This window comes from Chiloscyllium plagiosum, unplaced genomic scaffold (genome assembly GCF_037043375.1).
Source record: "Chiloscyllium plagiosum isolate Xiang-an unplaced genomic scaffold, Cpla_swu_hap1 HiC_scaffold_6, whole genome shotgun sequence".
NCBI lineage: Eukaryota > Metazoa > Chordata > Chondrichthyes > Orectolobiformes > Hemiscylliidae > Chiloscyllium > Chiloscyllium plagiosum.
This window is the reverse complement of record NW_028270144.1, coordinates 115,666,673-115,686,839: the sequence shown is the minus strand read 5'-3', so window position 1 is coordinate 115,686,839 and position 20,167 is coordinate 115,666,673.

Genomic DNA, 20,167 nt, shown 5'->3' with positions numbered 1-20,167 from the left:
TCAAATTAGCTGCTCCATACAACATGGTAGCAGTGGTGGGCATCATTGCCTGTTCCCACAAGATAAGAACGGAGAGAATTCTGGTGAGATCAGACAATTCCAATAGACTCAGGAGCAGTAATGGACAATGGAACTTTAAAGACCTTGTGTTTTTAAGAATTACTGATAAAGTCATCAGCCACAGCAGCTGGACAGTCAAACAGCCCAGAGACAAACTCATGGAAAGATTACCAAAGGGAGAACCAGCACTTAATGTTAAAGCCTTTACATCAGACCCAGGAGGGGAAGCAAATGTGAGCTCAAAGCTAGTCTCACTGTGCAATTACTGATTCCATCGGGAAATGAGGATCTGTGCAAGCAGTCCCAGTTACAGGTTCAGCAAGGATGTGAAAAGGCATCAGAGCTCTGTGAGTAAAGTTAAAGATCCCTGTGGGGCAAGGGAAAAACTTCAATTTAAGGCTGTGGAACAGGTTGAGAAAGCTCAACCTGAAAAAGAATGCCAACTGCTCAACACGGGTCCCAGCAAATGAACCTGGAATTAGAATGAGAAAGGGGACATTTAAAAACAGAAACAGACAGCTTCTAATGGAAGAAGATAATAAAGAGACTGTTAAGGTTGCTGTAAGAGTAGGAAATCAATAGCGTAAACTGTGGTTCAGACGGGAAGAATTCAATAAGGCCTTAAGCACTGGCTTTTATTAGGAAAGATCATGGAAAAGAATGGATGTTATTTATTAAACCATAAAGATTAGGAATGTGGGTGAAGGTGGGGCGGTAATTCTTGATTATGCTCACAAAAAGACAGGAAACCTCAATTTTGCCTATGGAGGGAACAAAACTTCTGATTCAGAAACCTTTATTCAGGGCAGAAAGATACATGGGAAACCACATAAGCAGGGCCTAGAAATAAGCATTGGTAGATTATTGAGTTTGAAGTTTCGAAGATGTAAAATAAACCAGTACTGGTTTAAGCACAACTTAAAAGCTTTTAAGAAAAGGGAAATGTAATAACATTGACAAAGTACAAATCCACTTGTGAAACTTAACAAACCAGCAGTGAGATGTTACAAAAATTAAAAGGTTTTAAAATAACAAGAAGTAGCAGAAGATATAATGCTGCCTGGCATATTTTTATCATAAATCGACCAAATAGAACAAAGAAACAGGTCCCTTGGAGAAATTAGTTCTTAAGATTTAGAATTTCCTCCAAACTAGACCGAAGGGCTTTTGCCCGAAACGTCGATTTCGCTGCTCGTTGGATGCTGCCTGAATTGCTGTGCTCTTCCAGCACCACTGGTCCTAAATCACAAGCTGATCAAGTAAGTATACTATTAAATGGGATTTCCCCCTGATGATATTGTAACTTGCCAAGGCACAACAGAAGACACAGGTACTTTTGATGAATTTTGATGTGCTTTTGACAATTATGTTAATCTGAGTACAAATAAAATTCTTGAAACAGAAAGTTTTAACAAAGGAGTTCTATACCTAGGAAAATTCATAACTAATATCATTGATCTCTAAGATTAGTGCCAAACTGTGACTATAAAACTTTGAAGAGTCATTAGAGTCAAAATTGTCGTTGACATTACTAATGAGTCTTTGTCAGATTTATGTCGAGAGTGTGGTGCTGGAAAACCACAGCAGGTCAGGCAGCATCCGAAGAGCAGGAGAATCAATGTTTCAGACAAAAGCACTTCATGAGGAATTAGGCTTGTGGGTTGGGGCTGAGAGATAAATGGGAGTGGGGTGAGGTTGGAGGGAGGTAGCTGGGAACGTGATAGGTGGATGAAGGTGAGGGAGAAGATGATAGGTCAGAGGGGTCAGTGATGGACGGGTCTGGAGGGCTGTACCGAGTTGGAGGCTTGGGACTGAATTAATGTGGGGGGAGGGGAAATGAGGAAGCTGTTGAAATCCACATTTGTCCTCTGTGGTCACAGGGTCCCAAGACAGAATATGAAGCGTTCCTCCTCCAGACGTCGGGTGGTAACGGTTTGGCAGTGGAGGAGGCCCAGGATCCGCATGTTCTTGACGGAGTGGGAGGGGCAGTTGAAGTGTTCATCCACGGGGTGGTGGAATTGATGGGTGTGGTTGTCTCAAAGATGTTCTCTGAAATGATCTGCAACAAGGCATCATGTCTCCCCGATGTAGAGGAGACCACACCGGGTGCAATGGATGCAGGAGATGACACTGGGAGAGATGCAGGTGAATTTCTGATGGATGTGAAAGGATTCTTTGGGGGCCTTGGGTGGAGGTGAAGGGGTGAGGTGTGGGCATAGGTTTCATACTTCCTGCAGTGGCAGCGAAAGGTGCCAGGAGTAGGGTGTGGGCTGGTGTGGGGTGTAGACCATCTCGGCAACCTCCCTCCCCTTGCTGGACCTCACCATCACTGTCTCTGGCAACCGACTAACCACAGACATATACAATAGGCCCACTAACTCCCACCGCTACCTAGAATACACCTCCTCCCACCCTACCTCCTGTAAAATCACCATCCCTTATTCCCTTGTGCCTCCACCACACCTGTTCCCAGGATAACAAATTCCATCTCAGGAAGTCCCAGATGGTCTTCTTCCACAATCGCAAATTCCCTTCCGAGAGGAAGTGGTGGAGGCTGGTACAATTGCAACATTTAAGAGGCATTTGGATGGGTATATGAACAGGAAGGGTTTGGAGGGATACGGGCCGGGTATTGGCAGGTGGGACTAGATTGGGTTGGGATATCTGGTCGGCATGGACGGGTTGGACCGAAGGGTCTGTTTCCATGCTGTACATCTCTATGACTCTATGACGTGGTTGACGATGCCCTCCAGAGCATCTCCTCCACTTCACGCACAGTCGCCCTTGAACCCCACCTATCGCAAAGCAACAAAGACAGAAACCCCCAGTCCTCACCTTCAACCCCACAAACCTCTGCATACAACGCATCATCCTCCACCACTTCCACCACCTCCAAATGGAGCCCACCACCAGAGATATATTTCCCTCTCCGCCCCTATCAGCGTTCCAAAAAGATTATTCCCGCCGCAACTCCCTCGTCAGGTCCACACTCCCTACCAGCCCACACCCCAATCCTGGCACCTTTTGCTGCCACCACAGGAAGTGCAAAACCTGAGCCCACACCACTCCCCTCACTTCTGTCCAAGGCCCCAAGGGATCGTTCCATATCCGTCAGAAATTCACCTGCACCTCTCCCAATGTCATCTACTGCATCCGTTGCACCTGGTGTGCTCTCCTGTACATCGGGAAGATAGAACGCCTTCTTGCTGATCGTTTCAGAGAACATCCCTGGGACACCCGCACCCACCAACCCCACCACTCTGTGGATGAACACTCCAACTCCCCCTCCCACTCTGTTAAGAACATGCAGGTCCTGGGCCTTCTCCAGCACCAAACCATTACCACCGGACGTCTGCAGGAGGAACGCCTCATATTCTGCCTTAGGACCCTGCAACCACACAGAACAAATATGGATTTCAACAGCTTCCTCATTTCCCTCCCCCACGTTAAATCAGTCCCAAGCCTCCAACTCGGCACCGCCCTCTGGACCCGTCTTCATCACTGTCCCCTCTTGTCTTCCCCCTCACCTCCACCCACCTATCGCTTTCTCAGCTACCTCTCCTCAACCCCACCCTGCTCTCAGGCAGCATCCAAGGAGGAGAATTGACGTTTTGGGCATAAGCCCTTCATCAAGAATGACGTTCCTCCGATGCTGCCTGACCTGCTGTGCTTTTCCAGCACTACATTCTCGACTCTAATCTCCAGCATCTGCAGTACTCACTTTCTCCTTGCAGATGCTAAAAGTCAGCATCAGTATTACAGAATAGGCATAACAGTCTACAGCTGTTAACAAGAAACATTATATCATTAAAACAATAGGTCACTTCAAGAAGATGTGTAAAAATAGGTTGCAACTTTAGAGTAACAAAGATTCAATTGGCTACTCATACAAAGATGTTAATACGATAGAACCACTGGCATTAGAAAAGGTGCCCAATGTAATGTAATTCTGCAAAGGTGTGGAAATTGGTGATCCAACCAACTCAAGTTTGGCCAAACCTGTTGACGTCTATGGAAATCTCATTATGCTCAAGATTGGTAAAGGGGCGAGTGTCGCTGTCTTGTCAGATCATTTGGCATAAGAACATAAGAACTAGGAGTAGGAGTAGGCCATCTGGCCCTTCGGGCCTGTATTGCCATTAGATCAGCGCTGATCTTTTCATGGACTCAGCTCCACTTACCCACCCTCGCATCAAATCCCTTAATTCCTTTACTGTTCAAAAAGAATCTTTCTTAGCTTTTAAAACATTTACTGAAGTAGTGTCAACTACTTCACTGGGTAGGCAATTCCATAGATTCACAACCCTCTGCGTTAAATATCACACAACACCAGGATATAGTCCAACAGGTTTATTTGGAAGCACTAGCTTTCAGAGTGCTGCTCCTTCATCAGGTAGTTGTGGAATATAAGATTGTAAGACAGAATTTATAGCAAAAGTTTACAGTGTGATGTAACTGAAATTATATATTGAAGAAGACCCAAATTGTTTGTTAAGTCTCTCGTCCTTTAGATTGAACATGTTGGTTTCAGTTCTTTCATATGTAAATCACAAAGCTTTTTTAAAAGTTACATTCTCAAGTGAACTTTAACAATTGGTGTCATGTCGGCCCAGATAATGCATTGAATGTATGGACTGCCCTGTGTGAGACTGTCTGTGCCCCAATGGTCATCAGGAAGGGCTTTTGCCCGAAACATCGATTTCGAAGCTCCTTGGATGCTGCTTGAACTGCTGTGCTCTTCCAGCACCACTAATCCAGAATCTGGTTTCCAGCATCTGCAGTCATTGTTTTTACCCCAATGGTCAGACTGATTCGAAACTAAAAAACAGATTTACAGAATCTTACATGGATTCCTGCAGTTTTTGAGGAAAGTTAAATGTATTAATTGTAATTCTGCAAGTACAAATTCACCCACAAACCTGTGTGTGTGTATGTGTGTGTTTGTGGGGGGGGGGGGGGGAAACGGGGTTATGAGTGTTTGTGAGACAGTGTGAGAGGGTGTGTGCGTCAGTGTGGGAGTATATGTGTGAGCGTATGGGAGAGGGTCCGCGTGAGCATATGGATCTATAGGAGTGTGTGTGTGTGTGTGTGTGTGTGTGTGTGTGTGTGTGTGTGTGTGTGTGTGTGTATAAAGTGCAATGGGGTCACCAGTAGTATGACATGAACCCAAGGTCCCGGTTGAAGCCATTCCCATGAGTACCGAACTTGGTTGTCAGCCTCTGCTCAGCCACTTTGCCTTGTTGCCTGTCCCAAAGTCTGCCTTGGAGGACGGTCACCCGAAGGTCCAAAGTTGAATGTCCCGGACTGCTGAAGTGTTCTCCGACTGGGAGGGAAAACTCCTGTCTGTTGATTGTTGCGCAGTGTCCATTCATCCGTTGCCATAGTCTCTGCTTGGTCTCGCCTCAGGGCATCCTTGCCTACAACATATGAGATAGACAATGTTCACTGAGTTGCATGAGTACCTACCATGTACATTGTGGGAGGTGTCCCCACATATAATGGTGGTATCTGTGTCAACATTCTGACATGTCTTGCAGTGTCTACAGTGAAAAGGTTGTATGCACCGTCAATGCATTATCTGGGCTGACATGACACCAATTGTTAAAGTTCACTTGAGAGTGTGACTTTTAAAAAAGTTCTGTGATTTACATATGAAAGAACTGAAACCAACATGGTCATTCCACAAGATGAGAGACTTAACAAACAATCCAGATCTTTTTCAATATATAATTTCAGTTACTTCACACTTTAGACTTTTGCTGTAAATTCTGTGTCTTACAATCTTATACTCCACGACCACCTGATGAAGGAGCAGCGCTCTGACAGCTAGTGCTTCTAAATAAACCTGTTGGACTATAACCTGGTGTGGTGTGATTTTTAACTTTGTACACCCCAGTCCAACACTGGCACCTCCAAATCCTCTGGGTGAAGGAGTTCCTCCTCAATTCAGTCCTAAATCAGCTCCCCCTAATTTTGAAACTATGCCCTCTTGTCCTAGTTTCACCTGCCAGTGGAAACATCCTCTTTACGTCTATCTTATCTATTCCCATGGGGGAAGAAACACAAATTGTGGGCTACTGAGATAAAATTCTATGGTCCCTTTGGACCAAAAACAGAAACTGCTGGTGAAACTCACCGTGTCTGGCAGCATTTGTGAGAAGAAATCTGAGTTAACCTTTCGAGTCTGGTGACTCTTCACCAGAAGTCTTCTGCCTTCGATGTCCTACTTTTTAGACCCTTGCCCAGCTCCCTAATTTCTATTTTAAGGATATCATACCTCTCTCTATTTATAATGTTGGTGTCACAGTCGACCATGACCTCTAGATCTTCATTCTTCCCCAAAAGACTTACCTGCAGCCAGTCTGTAACATTCTGGATCCTGGTAGCATGGATAAAACGTACCATCCTTCAGTTACGTCTAAGGCTACAGAAACATCTGTCTGCTCCTTCAAATATTCAGTTACCTACTACTATTGTCCTTCCATTCTTCATTCAACTCATCTGTTCAGCTGAACCTGTTGTGGTGCCATAAGTTTGGCTCTTGTCATATTCCTGTAATGAATGATCACATTTACCTGCATCTAAAGTGGAAAACTGTTAGTGAGTTGGACTCATGCATCTCCTGTACCACCTGCTTGGCCTTTCCAGATTAGATTACTTACAGAGTGGAAACAGGCCCTTAGGCCCAACAAGTCCACACTGACCGTCCGAAGAGTAACCCACCCAGACCCATTTCCCTCTGACTAATGCACCTAACACTATGGGCAATTTAACTTGGCTAATTCACCTGACCTGCATATCTTTGGACTGTGGGACGAACCTGGAGGAAACCCACGCAGACGTGGGGAGAATGTGCAAATTCCACACAGACAGTCGCCCGAGGCTGGAATCAAACCTGGGACCCTGGTTCTGTGAGGCAGCAGTGCTAACCACTGAGCCACCGTGCCGCCCCTAGTGGTCACCCACTCCCTCCTTTCCTGCCTGGTCTTAACCTGTGGTGAAACCACTGGGGTAAACACACTTTCCACATAGTTCTCAGGTTTGCAGACATACCACAATGACTTAAACCTCCACTCAAGTTCCAAAAATAGGACTGCAAGCTTTCAAAATTGAGTACATGTCCCGTACATATGATTGTCCAGGCCACAGGAGGCAGTCTGGACTCCGTATATGGCACAGGATTGGCATTTCATGCAGCTTGGGCTGCCCAGCAACACCTTGAGTTTACTTTCAGACTGCAATATTTCACCTGGAAACTAGAAAGTAAAATTTCCCACCAGTCAGCTCCAATGAATCCAGCTCTTTGCACATGGACATGAGTGCTGAATACTCACCAACCTCCAAATCAGCTTACAAATTTGCTACGATGTCACTGAGTTTTTTTCAAAACTGTGCTGATTCCTACCTGTTATGTGTGAGTGTGCCTCCTCAAATTGCAGGCAAGTGTCCAATGAGAGTGCATTTTGGAAGAAATGTGAAACCTCCAGAGTGCCTAAATTTGTAAAGTTCAGCGACTTGGGAGAAATACACTGCATATAAATGTTAACAGTGGGGGAAATAACAAGAATGGGGGCGGGGGATGGTGCAGATCCAAAAGCACTATCCAAGAAAAAGCAGCCCACTTGATTGGCACCACATTCACTAGCTTCAAAGTTCACTGCTTTTCCAGCAATACGCAACAGTGTGTACTATCCATAAGATGCATTGCAGAAATTCATCAAAGCGCCTTAGAGAACTCCTTCCAAATCTATAATCTCTACCACCTAGAAGGTCAAGAGCAGCAACTACATTGGAACACCACCAGTTACAACTTCCTGATCAAGCCAAATACCAACTTGGAAATATATTTCCATCCCTTCACTGGGTCAAAATCTTGGAACTCCGACCTTAACAGCCATATGGGTGCATCTATCCCAGATAAACAGCAGTGGTTCAAAAAGGCAGCTCATCACCAAGCTTCTTAAAAGCAATTATGATGGAAAATAAATGCTGGCCCAGTTTACGATGCCCACGTCCCATGAACAAATGAAAGAAGAAATTAAATATTGCGTAATGTAGCTTTTGGAATGTTTAATGTTAGAGACAGAATTAAGCTCCAGCCAATCTGATGAAATGATAAGAAATTGGGTAGTGATTAGGCAAAACATAATGAGATCTTGTAGGATGAAAATAGGTCTCACAATAGTCTTGCAAACAATGTCAGACTTAACGTCACTAAATTTACTAAATTGCATATTGTTTGAGATAAGAGCTATTTCTCATTTAAACTCACTCCTGGTTTTTCTCTCCCACTGTAAACTAACAATGCCCAATCAAGGGACCAGGATGGTGACAGCAAACTACTCCAATTATAAGCTGGTACTGATTGGCATCACAGCACATAAAACAAGCTACACACTAGCTGACACCCCATGAGATTCTCCCAGTGTAACTCCATGGCTTAAACTACTCAAGATACATGCAAGCCATAATTCCCATTATTCAGCCCATGAGATTAGAAACATAGAAACATTAGAACTGGTAACATTTGCAGGCATAGGTTTATAGAGCAACTATTTTCTTGACAAACAGAGATGTACGTTTATAAAGAGCAAGGTTTCCTCATGCCAAAATAGCACTGAGGTGTTAAACATTCATCTGTTTCACATAAAGGTAATCGTGAATAGCCAGTGGTGAAATTGAAATTACATCCATGCAACTCAATACAGAACCAACCATCTCTAGAGTTTTTAAAAACAGATTGGGATTGTGAATAATTTCAGAGCATAGGAAGAGGGGAAATCAATTTAGCCTCTAGTCTGCTCTCCCATTCAATTAGATTATGATAGATCTGCACCTCAATTCCGTGGCCCATCTTAACTCTTTATCTCTTCAGACTCTTGCCCAACAGTCTCTCATAATCTCTTCAAAGCTTCAATTGATGAAGGCTCAATAATCTCTTTGTGGAGCAAGTTCCAGATTTCTGCTACTCTTTATGGGAACCTGTGTTTCCTGGTTTCCCTCCTAAACTGTCTAGCTCTAATTTTAAGATCACCTCCCCTTGTTCTCGATCCCTCCACATCAGAGCAAATGATTTCACTGAATCTACCCAATGAAATGTTTTTAAGAGTTTTACATGCCTGTAAAAGACAGAAGGACTATGTTATGCAAGCTGTTGGTTGTTATAAATTTTACAGTTTGTTCAGATCTCTGATTGCTTAAACAGGGCAGTAAGTCAGAAACTGGGAATTATAGGCTAATGTGTGTGACTGTACAGCCCTAATATAAGCAGAATGTTGGTAATTAATTGTCTGTAAAGTGCTTTGGGACTCCTGCAAGTGCAGTGGCCTTTCTGCAGTAAAACTGGCATTCTCTTCAAGAATTGCACAGGGAGCTCTCTTTCCATAGAGATCCACCTTTGACTCAAAAGAAAAATAGGCAGGACAGGGGAGAAGGTTGAAAATTCTGCCCCATTACTATCCATCTGTTAAAAGGCGCAACTAGCATCGAGTGCTCGCTCAGTTTTGGCACATTTCATGTTCTGCGCCTGGTTGTAATTCTCTTCTTCCAGCCTCTACGGGCTATGCGGTGGGTCATGCGGCACATTTCGAGGCCAAAGCACGAATCCTTCAGCAGCCAGTTTCATAATCATTCATCATAATGAAATGTAAGGGCCACAGAGGACTGGATAAGGGTGAAGGAGTCATGTTTTGATCCTGGGTGTTACGTGGTCATATTTTACTGCATCTCACAGATTATTTCCTTATTCATTAGGCAGAGAGTTTTCTATTGGTGAATCGATGTTTATTTCCTTCCCAAGTGATTAGAATAAGATAATAGTAAAACCATCCGAAGTAGAGATTTGAATACTGCAGATGCTGGAGTTATGAAATAAAAACAGAAGATCCTAGAAAACACTCAATGGGTCTGACAGCATCTTTGGAGAGAAAAACAGGGTCACTGAGAGGAATACAGCGTGGAGTAACATCAGAATTTGGGTAGGGGTATGAAAGTTATAACTGGAGTCTTAGATCAATGCAACTACATGCTTACAAACTGGTCAGGTGAAGCAGCTTGCTTATTAACACGTGTCAGCCACTCGACTAGAGTGAGACCAGTGTGGTTTTGTTGTATTTCGTGTGTTATTGGTAAATAACACAAATTTAAGCAGCTTGAGAATGTAATTCAGGTTTACTTCACAGTTCAGACTGCAACTTTCAAATACAGGTAACTGCACACAGATCAAGACTGTAGCCTGTTTCCACTTTTTAAATAGACTCAATGATAGTCTGCACCAGCCAGACCAGCATTTAGCCCCCATCCCCAGATGCCCTTGAGAAAGTGATCTAATGAGCAGCCTTCTTGAATCAATGCAATCCATGTGCTGTAGGTAGACTCACAATGCTGTTAGGAGAGAGTTGGAGAATTTAAACCCAGTGACACAGAAGGAACAGCGAAATATTTTGAAGTCAGAATGCTGAGTAGCTTAGAGAACCTGCAAATGGTGGTGTTCCTATATCTCTGCTGCCTTTGTCCTTCTAGATGGTATTGGTTGTGGGCTGAAGAGCCTTGCTGAATTTCTGCAGTACATCTTGTACATAGTACACACTGTTGCCACCGAGTGCCAATGGTAGAGGGACTGGATACATGTGGCTGTGGTGCCAAACAAGCAGGTCACTTAGTCCTGGATGGTGTGCATTTTGAGAGTCATTTGAGCTTCACTCATCCACTCAAGTGGGATTAAGTAGGATCCTTGACAATCTTGACTAGTGCCTTGAAGATGGGGGTGCAGGCTTAGGGGAGTCAGGAGCTGAGTTAGTCCCTGCAGGATTCCTCTAACCTGCTGTTGTAGCCATTGTGTTTTGTGGTGAGTCCAATTGAGTTTCTGGCCAATGGTAATCCCAGGATGTTAATAATGGAAGATTCAGTGATGGTAATGCCATTGCTTGTCAAGTTACGATGGTTACATTCTCTCTGGTTGAAGATGATCATTGCCTGGCATTTGTGTAGTGTGAGTATTACCCATTTCAGCCTAAGACTGCATACTGTTAAGGTCTTGTGACATTTGGACATAAACTGATTCAGTATTTGTGGAGTCATGAATGGTGCTGAGTATCCCCACTTCTGACTTTATGAAGGAGGGAGGGTGATGAAGCAACTGAAGATGGTTGGGTCAAGGACATTATCCAGAGAAACTCTTGCAGAGACGTCCTGGAATTGAGATGATAGACTTCCTTATCAAATGTCAGACAATGGAAGAGACGATTAACATTAGTGACAACCTGCTGGACACCCATCTGTACAAGAGAGGGGAAATAGCAGAGGGTGCAGTTTGCAAACAATACTGCAAACAAGCAGTGGGCTATCTTCAGTAACACAACAAAAGAAATTATATCTCAGGAGTCACGGAGTTGGCAGAAATATTTGCTGACAACGGGACCTCATGACTGTCAAAGTCACTACTGCCCTCAGCTTCCTTGCTTCTGGATTCTTCCAGAGGTCTGAAGCAGAAGTATCCTGGATTTCCCAATTGATGAGCCACACAGGTGAGGCAGGTACTGATGGCTTGTTTATCAGAGCTGGAAATCCTTGCTTGCTGAGTTCAGTCAGCATAAGCTGGCAGTAATGTTTGTATCGCTGTCAGGATTCTCATGAGCGTAGATTGTGCACATTTGGTAATCCATGCACAACCAGAAGTACAAGGCTTTTCTCTCTATCCAGTGTGGAACCACAAAAGGATCAATATGCAGGTATGGTCAGGGTTACTTGGCAACTGTTATCACAGAGTGATTACCATACAGAAGGAGGCCATTCAGACCATCAAGTTTGCACTGGCTCGCTGAGTATTTTAACTTAGTGTTTTTCCCCCATAACCCTGCACAATGTTTCTGTTTAAAAAATCATCCATTGCCCTCATGAGTGCCTCAATTGAACGTGCCTCCACCATGTATTCCTGACCTTAACTATGCACCGTATAAAAAAGAGTCTACTCACCTTGCACTTGCTTCATGCGTAAAGCACTGTAAAACTGTGCCATTTCATTGTGATGCCACATTCAGCAGCCCTTGCTTCCTCATGTTTCTGACCTGGAAACAGACTTAAGGGGTGGCTACCAGGAGACATTAAAACATACCCAAAGCAAATCTGGCTCACACCAGCTGTCAGCAATCCAAGCAATGGCGCCCACTCTGCCACAATAAATGCCATACCATCACCAGTTGTGTAACTAAAGACTACCATGCTGATGATGAACTTCAGGAACCTGGACAATAATGTGGACACAGTCTTCAGTACAGGTGGTTCTCCTATAAAGCTGTAGTTGCATTCCAGTGAAACTTCGCTTAATAGAAATAATGGGGCATATGGAAAAAGTGAAGTTGGGGCAGACCAGCAAAAAGATCACTCACGATCGCTCAAAAATCACTCAAAGGTCTAAGGCAAAGTATACCACAGCTGAATGAAGGTTGAAATCATATTTCTTAACAAAACAAAGGTAAATTCAACCCATTTTTAAAAATGTAAGAAAGCTGTTCTCTGTACAGTACCTCTGACAGAAAGCTGCTCTGTCAGTAGCTGACATCGGCGTATGTGCATGTGAAGTGATCCCCGCTGGAATTGTGCTATTGCAAACTGAGGTAAGTGCTCTTGAAAGTACAGTTTCTAATTCTTTGGAACGTTATAGCCAAATCGCGCTGCTGAAACACAGGTTACCCCAGAACTACCTGGATACACTATAGGGTAGATGGTGGCCTCATACCAATGACTTTGGATTGACTCAGAGGGAGGGAATCATAGAGGCTTAAATCCCAACACAGCTATTTTCAGAGCCCCTACAAACTCCTTCCTAGCCTCCCACAGCAGCCTGCACTACATCACATCTGGGCCTGGGGATTTATCCATTTTCAAGCCTGCTAAAACCCTTAATTTCCTCCTCCCTCGCACTGCTAAATTTGTCTAAGTGTATCACAGTTCCCACTCCCAGATTTTAAACCTATATAATCCTTCTCTATTTTTAATACAGATATAAAGTACATGTTTAAAATCTCACCTATGCCTTCTTGCCATTTTGGTTCTTACTGGGCCCGACTCTTTCCCTGGTTATTCTCTTGCCCCTAACATATTTGCAAAATTCTGTCGGATTTTCCTTAATGTTACCCACCAGTATTTTTTCATGTGCCTTCTTCACTCTCCCAAACCCCCCTGCACTTTTTATGTTCCTTGATGCTTTCTGTTGCTTTGAGCTTTAGTATCTACCATGAGTATCCTATGCTTTCCTTATCCTGTACATCCTTGACATCTGCACTTGTTGGTCCCAGCCTTCATCTTTCCAGGAATGTGTTCGTCCTACACTTTCAGTGTTACCCTTTTAAAATTAAAATTGGGTTTTCATCAATTATTCCCAGTTTACCTTTGTCCTTTTCCATAATTACCTTAAATCTAACTGAATTGTAGTCACTGTCACCAAAATGTTCCATTTTGCAATTGCAACTACATTGTCACATCTACAGCTTGCCGAGCTTTGTTCTCTAAGATTAGCTACAGCACCATGTCCCATCTTCTAGGACTCTCTACAAACCGAACACAGTTCAAGTACTTCACCCCTGGTAAGCCTTTCAACTTATTGTCTCGCCCAGGTAATATTGAGGAAGTTGGAAATCCCACACTATTCTCGCCGTATTATTTGTACACTGCTGAGATTTGTTCACATATTTGTCTATCTCTCCCTGACATTTGGGGATCAAAATTACACCCCCAGTAAAATGACTGCCTCTGTTCGGTTTTAACTTCTACCCATATGAATTAACTTGAGGAACCTTAGAGTCATAGAGTCATAGAGATGTACAGCATGGAAACAGACCCTTCGGTCCAACCCGTCCATGCCGACCAGATATCCCAACCCAATCTAGTCCCACCTGCCAGCGCCCGGCCCATATCCCTCCAAACCCTTCCTATTCATATACCCATCCAAATGTCTCTTAAATGTTGCAATTGTACCAGCCTCCACCACATCCTCTGGCAGCTCATTCACATACCACCCTCTGCCTGAAAATGTTGCCTCATAAAGTCTCTTTTATATCTTTCCCCTCTCACCCTAAACCTATGCCCTTTAGTTCTGGACTCCCCCATCCCAGGGAAAAGACATTGTCTTTTTATCCTATCCATGCCCCTCATAATTTTGTAAACCTCTATAAGGTCACCCCTCAGCCTCCGATGCTCCAGGGAAAACAGCCCCAGCCTGTTCAGCCTCTCCCTTGTAGCACAGATCCTCCAACCCTGGCAACATCCTTGTAAATCTTTTCTGAACCTTTTCAAGTTTCACAACGTCTTTCCGATAGGAAGGAGACCAGAATTGCACGCAATATTCCAACAGTGGCCTAACTAATGTCCTGTACAGCTGCAACATGACTCCCAACTCCTGTACTCAATACTCTGACCAATAAAGGAAAGCATACCAAATGCTTTCTTCACTATCCTATCTACCTGCGACTCCACTTTCAAGGAGCTATGAACCTGCACTCCAAGGTCTCTTTGTTCAGCAACACTCCCTAGGACCTTACCATTAAGTGTATAAGTCCTGCTAAGATTTGCTTTCCCAAAATGCAGCACCTCGCATTTATCTGAATTAAACTCCATCTGTCACTTCTCAGCCCATTGGCCCATCTGATCAAGATCCTGTTGTAATCTGAGGTAACCCTCTTCACTGTCCACTACACCTCCAATTTTGGTGTCATCTGCAAACTTACTAACTGTAGCTCTTATGTTCGCATCCAAATCATATATGTAAATGACAAAAAGTAGAGGACCCAGCACCGATCCTTGTGGCACTCCACTGGTCACAGGCCTCCAGTCTGAAAAACAACCCTCCACCACCACCCTGTCTTCTACCTTTGAGCCAGTTCTGTATCCAAATGGCTAGTTCTCCCTGTATTTCATGAGATCTAACCTTGCTAATCAGTCTCCCATGGGGAACCTTGTCGAACGCCTTACTGAAGTCCATATAGATCACACCTACAGCTCTGCCCTCATCAATCCTCTTTGTTACTTCTTCAAAAAACTCAATCAAGTTTGTGAGACCTGATTTCCCATGCACAAAGCCATGTTGTCTATCCCGAATCAGTCCTTGCCTTTCCAAATACATGTACATCCTGTCCCTTAAGATTCCCTCCAACAACTTGCCCACCACTGAGGTCAGGCTCACTTGTCTATAGTTCCCTGGCTTGTCTTTACCGCCTTTCTTAAACAATGGCACCACGTTTGCCAACCTCCAGTCTTCCGGCACTTCACCTGTGATTATCGATGATACAAATATCTCAGTAAGAGGCCCAGCAATCACTTCTCTAGCTTCCCACAGAGTTCTCGAGTACACCTGATCAGGTCCTGGGGATTTATCCACCTTTAACCATTTCAAGACATCAAGCACTTCTTCCTTTGTAATCTGGACATTTTGCAAGATGTCACCATCTATTTCCCTACAGTCTATATCTTCCATATCCTTTTCCACAGTAAATACTGATGCAAAATATTCATTTAGTATCTCCCCCATTTTCTGTGGCTCCACACAAAGGCCGCCTTGCTGATCTTTGAGGGGCCCTAATCTCTCCCTAGTTACCCTTTTGTCCTTAATATATTTGTAAAATCCCTTTGGATTCTCCTTAATTCTACTTGCCAAAGCTATCTCATGTCCCCGTTTTGCCCTCCTGATTTCCCTCTTAAGTATACTCCTACTTCCTTTATACTCTTCAATCTATCCTGTCTGTTCCTGGGACTGGGATATCATAGCAATTACGGAAACATGGCTCAGAGCTTCCTTCTTTTTCTTAACCAAACCCTCAATTTCTTTAGTCATCCAGCATTGCCTGAAGAAGGGCTTATGCCCGAAACGTCGATTCTCCTGTTCCCTGGATGCTGCCTGACCTGCTGCGCTTTTCCAGCAACACATTTTCAGCATTCCCTATACCTACTAGCCTTCCCCTTTCACCCTGACAGGAATATACTTTCCCTGGATTCTTGTTATCTCATTTCTGAAGGCTTCCCATTTTCCAGCCATCCCTTTACCTGCAAACATCTGCCTCCAATCGGCTTTTGAAAGTTCTTGCCTAATACCATCAAAATTGGCCTTTCTCCAATTTTGAACTTCAACTTTTAGATCTGGTCTATTCTTTTCCATCATTATTTTAAAACGAATAGAATTATGGTCACTGGCCCCAAAGTGCTCCCCCACTGACACCTCAGTCACCTGCCCTGCCTTATTTCCCAAGAGTAGGTCAAGTTTGCACCTTCTCTAGTAGGTACATCCACATACTGAGTCAGAAAACTGTCTTGTACACACTTAAGAAATTCCTCTCCATCTAAACCTTTAACACTATGGCAGTCCCAGTCGATGTTTGGAAAGTTAAAATCCCCTACCATAACTACCCTATTATTCCTACAGATAGCTGAGATCTCCTTACGAGTTTGTTTCTCAATTTCCCTCTGACTATTAGGGGGTCTAAAATACAATCCCAATCAGGTGATCATCCCTTTCTTATTTCTCAGTTCCACCCAAATAACTTCCCTGGATATATTTCCGGGAATATCCTCCCTTAGCACAGCTGTAATCTTATCCCTTATCAAAAATGCAACTACCCCTCCTCTTTTGCCTCTCTTTTTATCCTTCCTGTAGTATTTGCATCCTGGAACATTAAGCTGCCAGTCCTGCCTATCCCTGAGCCATGTTTCCGTAATTGCTATGATATCCCAGTCCCATGTTCCTAACCATGCCCTGAGTTCATCTGCCTTCCCTGTTAGGCCCCTATCATTGAAATAAATGCAGTTTAATTTATTAGTTCTACCTTGTCCCTGCCTGCCCTGACTGTTTGACTCACTCCTGTTCTCAGCTGTACCCGTCTCAGATCGATCTCTTTCCTTACTATCTCCCTGGGTCCCACCCACCTACCTTACTTGTTTAAATCCTCCCAAGCAGTTCTAGCAAATTTCCCTGCCAGTATATTAGTCCCCTTCCAATTTAGGTGCAATCTGTCCTTCTTGTACAGGTCACTTCTACCCCAAAATAGATTCCAATGATACAAAAATGTGAATCCTTCTCCCATTCACCAGCTCCTCAACCATGCATTCATCTGCTCTATCCTCCTATTCCTGCCCTCACTCGCTCGCAGCACTGGGAGTAATCCAGATATTACTACTCTTGAGGACCTCCTTTTTAAATTTCTGCCTCTCTGTAAAGTCCCTTCAGAATCTCAACCTTTTCCGTTCCAATGTCATTGGTTCCAATGTGGACAATGACCTCTTGCTGGCCCCTCTCCCCCATGAGAACATTCTGCACCCTCTCTGAGACAGCCTTGATCCTGGCACCAGGGAAACAACACACCATTCTGCTTTTTCTCTGCTGGCCACAGAAACATCTGTCTGTACCTCTGACTACAGAATCCCCTAACACAATTGATCTCTTGGACGCCGATGTACCCCTCGTTGCATTAGAGCCAGTCTCAATACCAGAAACTTGGCTGTTTGTGCTACGTTCCCCTGAGAATCCATCACCCCCTACATTTTCCAAAACAGCATACCTGTTTGAAATGGGTATATCCACAAAAGACTCCTGCTCTAGCTGCCTACCTCTGTCACCCTTCCTGGAGTTAACCCATCTATGTGACTGTATCTGAGACTTTCCCCCCTTCCTATAACTGCCATCCATCACATACTGCTGCTGTTGCAAATTCCTCATCGCTTCTATCTGTCTCTCCAACCAATCCACTCAATGTGATAAGATTCGCATCCAACAGCATTTACGGCAGATATAATCCACAGTAACCCTTAAACTCTCTTTAAACTCCCACATCTGACAAGAAGTACATATCACTGCAAAGGTCATTTTTGCTGCTTCACAATCTACAGACCCAGAAAATAACACTGTCTTATTCCTCTACAAACACTGCCCCAAGTTAAATTAATAGCTATGGCTTATATTTTAAGTTTAATCAAGTGACTTATCTCCAAAAACATATAATCAAGAAAGAATCCACTGTACCCACTACTGCAGCCTTTCTCTTGGACTTAGATTCCATCCTTCCTTATTGCACTAAGTGACTCCCTTCCCAATATTGCAATATCACCTTCTCATATACATAATTCTTCAGCCATAGAGTGGGGAATCTATGGAAATAATTGCCACAGAAGGCTGTGGAGACTAGGTCATTGAGTATATTCAAGACTGAGATAGATGGTTTCTTGAGTATCAAAAGTATCAAGGGTTATGGGGAGAAGGCAGGAGAATGGGGTTGAAAAACTTATCAGCCAGGATTGAATGGCGGAGCAGACTCAATGGGCTGAATGGCCTAATTTCTACTCCAATGTCTTATAGTCTTACATTCCCCCATCTCATCAGAAGATCCTAGACCCTGGAATACTGAGCTTTCAGTCCTAATCCTTCCCTCAACATGTCTCTGCGGTAGCAATGATAACCCATTGCCTTGCCATTAGCAACAACTGATATGGGGACAAAAAAAAACACTGGTGGGTAACATTAAGGAAAATGCAAAGGTATTCTACAAATGTTCTGGGGGCAAGGGAAAAAATAGGGCCCAGTTCTGAGGAAAGGTCACCTCAGAAACATGAACTCTGATTTCTCTCCACAGATGCTGCCAGGCCTGCTGAGCTTTTCCAGCAATTTCTGTTTGTTTCTAATTTACAGCATCTGCAGTTCCTTCGGTTTTTAAAGAGTAGGGCTCATTCGGAACCAAAATGGCAACCAATGAGTGGAGAAGGAAGATATAATTTTAAGTTAGTACTTTGCCCTTATAGTGCAATGGTAGTGTCCCTACCTCTAATCCATGAGGCCCAGGTTCCAGTCCCACCTGCTTCGGGAGGTGTGTATTAACATCTCTGGATAGGTCAGTAAAGGGGGGAAAATATCAGAACTGTGTTTGTCGTACCATTTACTCTGCCACTCTCTCAAAAAGGATAGATAGGAACAAATAACATCTTTAATATCCTCGTGTTGCACTTGGTGGTGTGTCCAACACCCCGTGGGCCAAAACCCGGGCCAGACAAGCAGTCTCCACCAGTCCAGACCCCTTGCTGAATCGGAAACTGGAAACGTGACTGGATGTAATGGGACCCACCCAGCAATTAACCCACTTAATTGATATTTTCCCAACAGCTTTCCCACACCGTCAACCCAGTGTTGGAAAGAGGGAGAAACCTCCTCTCACAACGGGGTGACTGTTCCCAAACTGCATAGCCGTGTTGTTTCTGAGCAGTGTTCTGGCTGCCATGGGAAAGATTGCCAGGCAGACGGAAACTCACTCTTTACCCACCACCCCCCCGCCAATGGCTCTTTAGCTGAATAAACCTTAGCAGTGCCAAATATATCCACAAATTTTCTTGGCTACTGTATCAAGGAGAAACATTACCGGCGCACAAATCAAATATTTTCATACCTAGAGATTTAAAATGTCAACAGTGCTGCTGCCGCTGAGCGCTTGAAGCCTATTGAAGTGAAACCCAAGCAGTATTAAAACGGGGGGGGGGGTTGCAAAACATTTTTGCGATGTTTTCACATCCACGCAAAGCCTTGGAATAGGGGTGGGGGAATATTGCAACAGTTCCAATTCCCAGGCCAGTGAAGGGAAGCAAACTCAGTGAGAGCTGCTTAATAGACATTGTTCAAATCCCTTTGATGTATGTTTGTCCAAACAAAAAGGTTAGCAGCAATTGCTGGCTTGAAATGTTAAAGTTGAATGACCCCTGCTGTATAATTTCTCCCTGTGAATGTAGTTGGCGGTGTTTTTTTTTTGCAAAATAGCATTATTACACGCCACCATTTCTTAAAATCTCTAATATCTTCACTGCAATGTACGTTCAAACACATTAACTGCCCAGAGGCACAAATAGACTGCATTCAAATGTCAGCAATGTTCTTTCGTTTTTGCATTTTACGCCCCCCCAAAAAAAACTTGTAAAATAGGTCCTGGCTGTGTTTTATTTGAGTTGTGCCGTTCGAAGTCGATTGCTGGTAACATTAAACACCTGGGAATTCGATGGGGAGGTATTTGTCCTCAGGCTTGTAACGCTATGTCCGCCTAAAGTTAGTCTTTGTGGTCCACTCCAGAGCAGACACACACACACGTAA